General features: G+C 40.6%; 1 pseudogene; it reads left to right on the top strand.

Moving 5' to 3' along the window:
- Positions 1-1,803: 1,803 nt before the first annotated feature.
- On the top strand, positions 1,804-3,906 carry LOC101436980 (palmitoyl-protein thioesterase ABHD10, mitochondrial pseudogene; annotated as a pseudogene).
- The last annotated feature ends 6,277 nt before the right edge of the window (positions 3,907-10,183 follow it).

The raw sequence follows: 10,183 nt of genomic DNA, 5'->3' as shown, positions 1-10,183 counted from the left end.
TTGAAGAATGTCAACTACCACATCATGGAGCCAAGAGAGCCTACAACTTAAAGCAGGAGGATTGCATCCAGTATCCATGTGGAGTCTAAGCCCCTTCTTGACATAGATGTGGAATGGACAAAACCAATCCAAGGTCCACAGGAAGGAGGAATACAGTAAGGATTAGAGTGGACTTACTGATATTCTATCCATGAACTATTGTGGTTAGTAATCGAGAAAATGTGGCATTGGTATGGAAAAAGTGGCCATGGTGGCTGCTGGGTGCGGGGAATGGGAGGAAGAGATGAGATGTGGAGGCATTTTTGGGACTTGGTGTTGTCTTGGGTGGTGCTGCAGGGACAATTACCAGACATTGTAGATCCTCCCATGGCCCACTGGATGGAATGTGGGAGAGTATGGGCTATGATGTGGACCATTGACCATGAGGTGCAGCGATACCCAGAGATGTACTCACCAAATGCAATGGATGTGTCATCATGATAGGGGAGAGTGTTGCTGTGGGGGGAGTGATGGGGTGGGCGCAGTGGGGGTGAATGGGGACCTCATATTTTTTGAATGTAATATTTTTTAAAAATGAATTTAAAAAAAAGAAATAAAGGAAAGATAAACTAGAAAAAAAAAAGTCTTAGAAGAAAACAGGGGAAAATCATGACTTTGGATTTGGCAGTGGATTCTTATACAAGACACCAAAAGCACAGGCAGCAAATGGAAAATTGGATAAATGGGATGTCATCAAAATTTAAAAATTTTGTGCATCAGAGGACACAAGAGAGTGGGAAGATAACACATAGAGTTGGAGAAAATGTTTTTAAATCCTATATATGATAAGGAGTTAATATAAAGAATATGTTAGGGAGCAGATGTGCTCAAATGGTTGAGTGCCTGCTTCTCACATGAGAGGTTCTGGGTTTGCTTTCTGATGCCTCCTAAAAACAAAACAAGGAAAAAAATGATAAAACCAACTCAGGGGAGCTGTGGTTGAGCACTGGCTTCCCACATACGAAGTCCCTGGTTCAATTCCTGGTTCTAGTACCTTAAGAAAATACATATATTAAAGAAAAAACTCCTACAACTCAATGACAAAAAACAACCAATCCAATATAAAAGTGGGCAAAGGACTTGAAAAGCATTTCTCCAAAGAAGATATATAACTAGCCAATAAGCTTATGAAAAGATGCTCAAAATCATTAGTCACTAGGGAAATGCAAATTAAAATTACAATGAGAGGTGCACTCTGCACATTGTCAGACACCAAGGGGTGCAAGGGCAGCTGGGAAGACGGCAGGTCTGGGCATGACTGTGTTGGCAGTTTGAGATTATTTATGAATCCCCAAAAGAGAGATTATGTTTATAAACTGGTCTGTTCCTCTGGGTGTGATCCTGTTTGATTGCTTTAGAGTAACCTGAGATGTCTTTGATTAAATTATCTGTTAAGGTTTTTTTAAAATTTGACCATGTCAGTAAGGGGTGACTCAGGATTGAGTCCCCACCCCCTTGGTGGGTTGATATAAACAGACACTCACAGAAGAAGACACAGGAAGAGAGAGAGCTCTATAGACACAGAAAAGAAGAGAGCTTTGTCATGTTTGGTCCTGGGGTCCCGGAGAGAGCTGAGCCATTTGCCTGATAGTTTGCAGCTGAGCAGCTGAGCAGCTGGAAAGAAACGAGCCCTATGCCAGACTGATATAGGAAGCTCTAAGAGATGAGCCCTATGCTAAGTTCAGAAGGACTTGAGCCTACAGAGCCTTAAGAGGAAGAAGGAAGGAGAGACCAGGCAGAGATCGCCTGCCATCTTGCTTCAACATGTGGCAACTGACTTTGGTGAGAGAGCAGCCTTGTGTTGGACTCTTCAGGACCTTGTAGCTGTAAGCTTTTACCTCAAATAAATATCCTTTATAAAAACCAACAGATTTCTAGTACCTTGCATCAGAATTGCTTTGGCTGACTAATACAGGCACCTTGGCAGAGCTGGGGCTGGGAAGCCATTTCCTTCAGTCCCCACTGTGGCCTTAGTGTGCTACTTGCACACAAGCCTTGGTAGCATCCAGCTCACAGACAAAAAACATCACTCTATTTCCTTAGTCAAGGAGACCTTCCAAACCTGGCTTATAAGAATCTAAAAGGCAAAAGTCTAGGAGTCTTCTTCATCCCTAGCTATCTCTCTAATATGAGTGATATAAAGCCTTGGCAATTTATGAATTTTGCAATTCTCTAGGTCGTGCTTTCATAAGGTTTGATTACTCAGGAGTTCGAAGTTCAAATGTTAACTTAAAAGAATGTGCAGTCAGCAAATGGGGAAAAGATGCTCTTTCTATAATTGATGACTTAGCTGTAATGCCAAGTCAGATATTAGTTGAATCTAGCTTGGGTAGATTATTTATGCTTCATGCTGTAATTGCACAGCCAGAAAAGCTTGTTGCTCTTGTTGGTATAGGTACAACTGCAGATGATCTAGTGACACATTTTAATGAGCTTTCTATTGAGGTAAAAATGGAAATAGAGATGAAATGCAAGTGGGTGGTGCCATAAAAATACATTGAGGAAGGAGCTTAACATATCCAGCACAGTTTCCTTAAAGAAGCTGAACACCACTGCATGTTACATAGCTGTATTCCTGTGAACTGCTCGGTAAGATTGCTCCATGACATGAAGGATGACGTTGTCCCTTGGCATATGTGACAGTTTGATATTATTTATGGATCCAAAAAGAAGATATTTGATTATGTTTGTAAACTGGTCTGTTCTTCTGGGCATGATACCTTTTGATTGTATTAGATTCAGCTGAGATGCCTTTGGTTAAATTATGTGATGATTAGGGCCTTGAAGGACGTGAATGTGGCTCAAGTGGTAGAGCTTCTGCCTACCATATTGGAGGACCTGGGTTCGATCTCTGGCCTCCTGGTGAAAAAGAAGAAGAGAAATTATGCCTGTGCGGCAAGCCAGTGCCTGCGCAGGTACCTGCGTGGTAAGCCAGTGCCCCACACAAGTGAGCCATGCTGCAAGATGATGACACATCAAAAGAGAGACAAGGGGAGAGTCAAGGTGCAGCGCAGCAGAAACCAGGAACTGAGGTGGCGCAGTTTACAGGGAACCTCTCTCCACATCAGAGGTCTCCAGGATCGAATCCAGGTAAATTCTAGAAGAGAGAGAAATGAGATGAGAAGAGAAGACAACACAGAAAGCAAAAACAGCAGGGTGGGAGGAGGGGAAGGGGAGGGGAAAAAAAATATTAGGGCCTTGATTCGACTATATCATTTGGGGGTGTAGGGTTGTGTCCCCGCCCTCTTGGTGGTCTATATAAATGGATGCACAATCAAGGACACAGAAGTAGTAGATAAACAGAGAAGATACACAGAGGAAGAGAGACAGCTCCATAGACACAACAAAGATCCAGGAAGAGGAATGATCCATTTGCCTGCTCTTGTGAAGAGAGCACAGCAACTGAACTCAGAAAGAAATGAGCCCCAGGAAGAGAGACAAGCCCTATGCTGGCCTCCAGCTGAGATCAGAAGAATCAGGGACCATGGAGCCTTCAGAGGAAAGAGTAAGGCTGAACCCTCGCAGATATTAGTAGCCGTCTTGCTTCAACAGGTGGCAACAGACATTTGGTGAGAAAGTACCTCTTATGGTACCTTGAGCTGAACTTTTAGGGCCTTGTGACTGTAAGCCTCTATCCCAAATAAATACCCTTTATAAAATTATAGCCAACATACTTCTGGTACTTTGTATCAGCACCCCTTTTGGCTGACAAATACAGCATACGTCTATACAGATTGCTGACTGAGTAGTCAGCACAGATGTGGAGTCCAAAAACATAATGATCACCAAATGAAGGAAAAAGCAGACATTCAACTTCTTGTTTATACTATTGGTGACTTAACTGATAAGCTTTCAACATTAGTTTGAATTATATCACGACGTAAAGACATTATTGTGTAGTTGACTAGAATCACATTTTTAGTTGCTATGTAAACTGATGTATCCAGAAGATTGGAAGAGTGATAATGAAAATCCCTTACACATTAGAAGTTTTTCCCTCTTACCTTTATTTTGTATATATCACAGGAGTTTTTATTTAATGATGTATTTTCACTAATTGTACAAGTTGTGAAGAAAGTACTGGTTACTGTTTGGAAAATTTTCTCCTTCCTTCAACAATTTTTTTTTTCTTCATTAAAATATTTCCTTATTTTGGGAGAGTGGATATAGCTCAAGTGAGAGTCTGCTTCCCATGTGCGAGGTCCTGAGTTCAATTCTGGGTATTTCCTGAGGACAAAAACAAACAAGAAGGGCCTGCTCTCATTGGGGAGTGGATGTGGCTCAGTGGTTAAGTGCCTGAAAAAGAGAAAAGAAAAAAAGTTGCCTATTTTTTAATTAAAAAATTACAATGAGATACCACTTCATACCCATTAGGATGGCTAGTATATTAAAAAATAGAGGGAAACGGACTTTGGCCCAGTGGTTAGGGCGTCCGTCTACCACATGGGAGGTCCGCGGTTCAAACCCCGGGCCTCCTTGACCCGTGTGGAGCTGGCCCATGCGCAGTGCTGATGCGCGCAAGGAGTGCCGTGCCACGCAGGGGTGTCCCCCGCGTAGGGAGCCCCACGCGCAAGGAGTGCGCCCCGTAAGGAGAGCCGCCCAGCGCGAAGGAAGGAGCAGCCTGTGGAGGAATGGCGCCACCCACACTTCCTGTGCCGCTGATGACAACAGAAGCGGACAAAGAAACAAGACGCAGCAAAAAGACACAGAAAACAGACAACCGGGGGAGGGGAGGGGAATTAAATAAATAAAAATAAATCTAAAAAAAATAAAAAATAAAAAATAAAAAATAGAAAACATCAAGTATTGTCAAGGATATGGAGAAATTGGAGCATTTGTGCATTCCTGGTGGGAGATTAAAATGGGACAGTTGTTAGAGAAAACAGTTTGGCAATTCTTCAAAAAGTTAAATATAGAATTATTATTTGACCCAGCAATGTCACTCCTAGGTATATACCTCAAATAATTGAAAACAGGGACTCAAACAGATACTTGTACAACCAATATTCATAGCAGCATTATCCACAATAGCCAAAAGGAAGCAACCCAAGTTACAACGGATAAATAAAATGTGTTATATACATGCAATGGAATATTATTCAGCCATAAAAAAGAATGAATTCTGATAGATACTACAACATGGATGAACTTTGAAAACATTATGCTGCTCAAAAGGACAAATACTGTATGATAATATTTATATGAGATATCTAGAATAGGCTAATTCTTCAAAACAGAAAATCGACTAGAGGTTACCAGGGGCTGGGGGGAAGAGGGAATGGGGAGTTACTGCTTACTGGGTATGGAGTTTCTCTTGAAAATGCTGTGGAAATAGTGCTGATGGTTACACACTATTGTGAATGTGCTTAATGTCACTGAATTTTACACTAAAAAAATGTTTAAAATGTTAAAGCTATGTGTATTTTACCATTCCCCAGACTTCTGCCTTTAAATTGAAAAAATCATGCAGTTCTTTGAGAGTGCCTTTCACCTCCCATGGGTCAGCCTTTGTACCATCACCTTTTAGGATCTACTGGGATTTGAGTCTAGTTATAGCCCTAGAAACAAAAATAGTGGTGGTGTATGTCCTGAGTAAAAGCAGCAGTGTCTTGCAGAGCAGTCACTCAAAGGAGGCCATTACAGATTCCTCAAGCAAAGCAGAATTAACCCCCTCAGACAGAGGTGGAATGTCTAGTTCTACTGGCAAACACCCAGAAGAATTTAGCAATTCAATATCCCCAGCTTCATAGATTCTTACCAAATGTCCCCATTTCAATTTTCATTTATTTTAATTTCATTCATTTATTTCAGTTTCATTCCCAATCAATGACACTGTCAAACTTCATAAAAAGACATTGTATGAGGCTGGGAATTCAATTAGTGTTGTAAGTCAGCCACTTGCAGGATGAGACTCTGGTTTTGGTTTTCAGAAATCTCAGCTCTGAAACTACTGGGGATAAAGGTTTATTTGAAGGTAGGCATAGGAAGCTTCAGGTCATTTATATGGTGCTTGAACTAAGAATTTGAAGCCCTAAACTCATCCTTTTCTTTCTCTACTTTCTCCAGCTCAATTAGGAACCATCAACGAATCTCATTATACTCATTATTTTTACAAAAATGTTCCCGGGTATCAAATACATGGCCCAGAATCTTGCCTTTTATAAAAAGTATTTGATTAAGAGTATTCAATCAATATATTTGTGTACCTCTATTGCTGCATCACACCATGGACTATAGGTACCCTTTTTATCACTAGCAAAAGAGTCATTAGAGCCTATAAATTTAATCAGATTAGAGAACCAACTCCAGAAAACAGAACCAACTCAGAAAACTCATCCTTAAGTTTTTGTTCCTCTAGAACCACTCTCAGTACCAAAATCTGTATCCATCAGGATCTCCAGAGAAACAGAATCATTAGGATGTGTGTGTGTGTGTATTTTAAGGAATTGGCTCACATGATTATGGGGGCTGGCAAGTCCAAAATCTGTAAGGCAGGCCAGCAGGCTGGAAACTCAGGCAAGAGTTGATATTACAGTCTTGAGGCAGTTTCTTCTTCTCCCAGAAACCTCAGATTTTTTCCTTAAGGTCTTCAACTGATTTCATGAAGCCTATCTACATTATCAAGGATAACATCCTTTGCTTAAAATCAACTGATTGTAGTGGTTAATCACATCCACAAAATACCTTCACACCTAGATTAGTGTTTGACCTGACAGCTAGGCACTATATATAACCTAGCCAAGTTGACACATGAAATTAACCATCACAGGTGCATAGTAAATATTTGTTGAAAGATTGCAAATATAAAGGGAAGAATGAATCCATGATTATATGTCAGATTAAAAATTATGATGGAGGAAAGTCTAAGCTACATGTAAAATTATTATTTAATTTCTACCCAAGTCTCCAAAACTTACAGATTTTATAATAGCATCTATACAGCTGCTTGAATCTCTTCTCAGCTGGCTAAAGAGTATAGCCCTGCATCTTAGACCCAGGCTCACCATGGTCTTACATGGATATGAAGCAGTGAAGGAAGCTCTAATTGATCAGGGTGGTGAATTCCTTGGCAGAGGACATCTACCAATTATTGAGTATACCCAGAAAGGATATAGTATGTTTCAAATCAAAATACAGGTCAGTTTTTTTTTTTGGTGCCCAAATATTTTACAAAACATTTTGATTAATTTAATGAGTATCTGTTCTGCACAAGGCAGCTGGTCAGATACCCCATCAGCTACATTGAGATGACTATCAAAAACAGACTCCAAATTCCTTATAAGATAATTCTGCACACATAATTGAGATAAAGAAACTAAGAACCTTTGAAATGAGAGTTGCTATCCAGAGGCCTAATGGTTTACAGAGCAGGGGAAGACACTTTTGGGTTGTAGTTTCACATGGCACAAAGGTTGCAAGGGGCACAGTGGCAGCAACAAAAATCAAATTACTAGATATAGAAATGACTGTTTTTAGTTAAAGTCTAGTTGGTTGCAGTGTTGGGGTTGTGGGGGGATGATCAGGGGGTAATCCATAGGGGGTACAATGGTACCAGTCATGTTCTAAAAATTCTTCGGTTGGATGGTAGTTTCAGATAGTTCATTTTATTATGTTTCTAAACTTAGATGCATTACAAACATACCTTTATATATAAAACATTACACAATAAAAAAATTTTAGGGCAGCCTAAAATTCTGTCCTTAGACTTTCACTTAGAAACCACTTAGAAACAATAAAATTGCAAATCCCAGAGAAAATGGAACTTAATTCTTCTCAAGCATCTTTATAGTACAGTGTACACCAAGGGCTAAAACGAAAATTATTTTTCCCCTCTGTCCTATAAAGTCAGCCTGCATTTGTTTAACTAAAGAAGCAGCAGGGGAAGCAGATGTGGTTCAAATGATAAGGCCTCTGCCTACCATATGGGAGGACCTGGGTTTGATCCCTGGGGCCTCCTGATGGAAAAGAAGAGAGAGCATGCCTGCATACAAGCTAATTGCCCGTGTGGGAAGCTGAGTGCCTGCGTGGTAAGGCGATAGCTCATGCAGTAAGCTGAGTGCCCACGTGGCGATCCAGTGCCCTTGTGGCAAGGCAAGTGCTTGTATAGCCAGCCAAGTGCCCATGTAAATGAATCACACAGCAGGATGATGACACAACAACAAGAGAGACAAAGGGGAGAGTCAAGATGAAGCACAGGAATTGAGGTGGTGCAATTAATAGGGAATCTCTCCACGTCAAAGGTCCCCAGGATTGAATCCTGGTGAATCCTAGAGGCTAAAGATGAGAAGAGAAGACAGAAAAAGAAATAGATACAGAAGATCACAAAGTGAATGAACACAGCAAAAACAGCAGGGTCGGGGGGGCGGATGGGGCGGAGAAGATGGGAAAAAAAGAAGTAGGGGAAGCAGCTACGGCTCAAGGGATTGGGCTCCCACCTACCATATGGGAGGTCCATGGTTTGGTTCCTGGTGCCTCCTAAAGAAGACAGCGAGCTGGCACAATGGGGAGGTGTGGCAAGCTGACACAACAAGCTGACCCAACAAGAGACACAAGAAGAAAAACATAATGAGAGACACAACAAGGCAGGGAGCAGAAGTTCCCAGTGTCTCTTAAAGAGGACGAGCAGGACAGTGAGCTGGCATGATGGGCACAAGTGCTGACACAACAAGATGATGCAACAAGAGACCCAAGAGGAAAAATATAATGAGAGACAAAACAAAGCAAGGAATGGAGGTGGCTTAAGTGCTTAGGCACCTTCCTCCTGCATTGGAGATCCAGGATATGGTTCCCAGTGTCTCTTAAAGAAACACAGATGAACAGACACAGCAAGTGCAAACAATGAGGGGGTGGGAGAGATAATGAAATAAATCTGAAAAAAAAAAAAAGAAGCAATCAAGCCTTCCCTCTACTATCTCTCTTTTTTCCTAAGCAAGTTAATTATATGCTGTGTGTGACCTTCTAAATTAATTTTTAACTGGAAATAGAGGCTACTGGATTGGATTGAGCTGGAAAAGGAGGGAATTATTGGTCTAAAACATCCAGCTTTTGCAACTCTGAAAAATTGATTTCTAAAATTCTTTACACGTGATGGGAGCAGATTATTCAGTTCCTCCTTCACCAAACTCTCTATTATTCTGGAAAATAAAGAGAGAAGAAACATTCATTGATATTTCAGTTTGCCTTCCTAAATGAAATTATCTGCTGATATACTAAATAGCTTTCTGATATCTTTGAGCAACTGTAATATAGTGCTGCAGACTCCTGCAGTGTATGACTAACTAATCGAGTTGTTGAAACATTTCCTGTTAACTATTAGCTCACTATTTTGTTTCTTCATTTTTAAACACTTATCTTATTGGCAGATTGCAATAGATCAAACCCTTTATTCTATTCATTAAATCCACACACCAGTGTTAGATGCCATTGTTCATTCGATAAAATGCCGGAAAATAATATAACTTACAGTGTTCTTAAAGGTATGAATAAATAGTCACTCCTTCCTTACTCAAGGAGTGCAAATGCTATATAACATTTTTGGAAAGTAACCTAGTAATATCTATTAAATTGTAAATTTTCAGATCTGTTGCAGTATCTAGTTTACATAAATATGAACAACACACTATGCAGTTCAATAGCCCTCCCCCTGCCCCAAACATGGGGTATACTCCAGGACTGACTGCAGGGATGCAGGTGGGGGAGACAGAAGTAAATAAGGTTAATATATATATTTATATTTATTTATATAACAAGTATAAATTCTGAACAAAATAAAAAATGAAACACAGAAGAGTATTCCAGTTATCTATTGTTGCATAACAGACCTTCCCAAACTCAGATGATGTAATACAACCACATATTTATTATACTCATGAATTCCATGAGTCAGGAATTTGAACAGGGTATAGTGGGAGTGGCTTTCCTCTGATCCACAATGTCTGAGGTCTTGGCAGACATAGGATTTCTCCCCCAAAATTGAACAGTTGAGGATGAGTCAATGACTGAGGTCTGGAATCATCTGGAGGCTTCTTCACTCACAAGCCTGGCTTCTGGGCTTGGATGACCCAAAGACTGAGTTCAGCTGGGACTGTCAACTGGGGCATCCACATATAGCCTCTCCATGTGGCTTGGGCTTCTCGTAGCTGAA

The sequence above is a fragment of the Dasypus novemcinctus genome, chromosome 6, assembly GCF_030445035.2.
Source record: "Dasypus novemcinctus isolate mDasNov1 chromosome 6, mDasNov1.1.hap2, whole genome shotgun sequence".
NCBI classification, from domain to species: Eukaryota; Metazoa; Chordata; class Mammalia; order Cingulata; family Dasypodidae; genus Dasypus; species Dasypus novemcinctus.
This window is presented reverse-complemented; position numbering and strand designations above follow the sequence as displayed.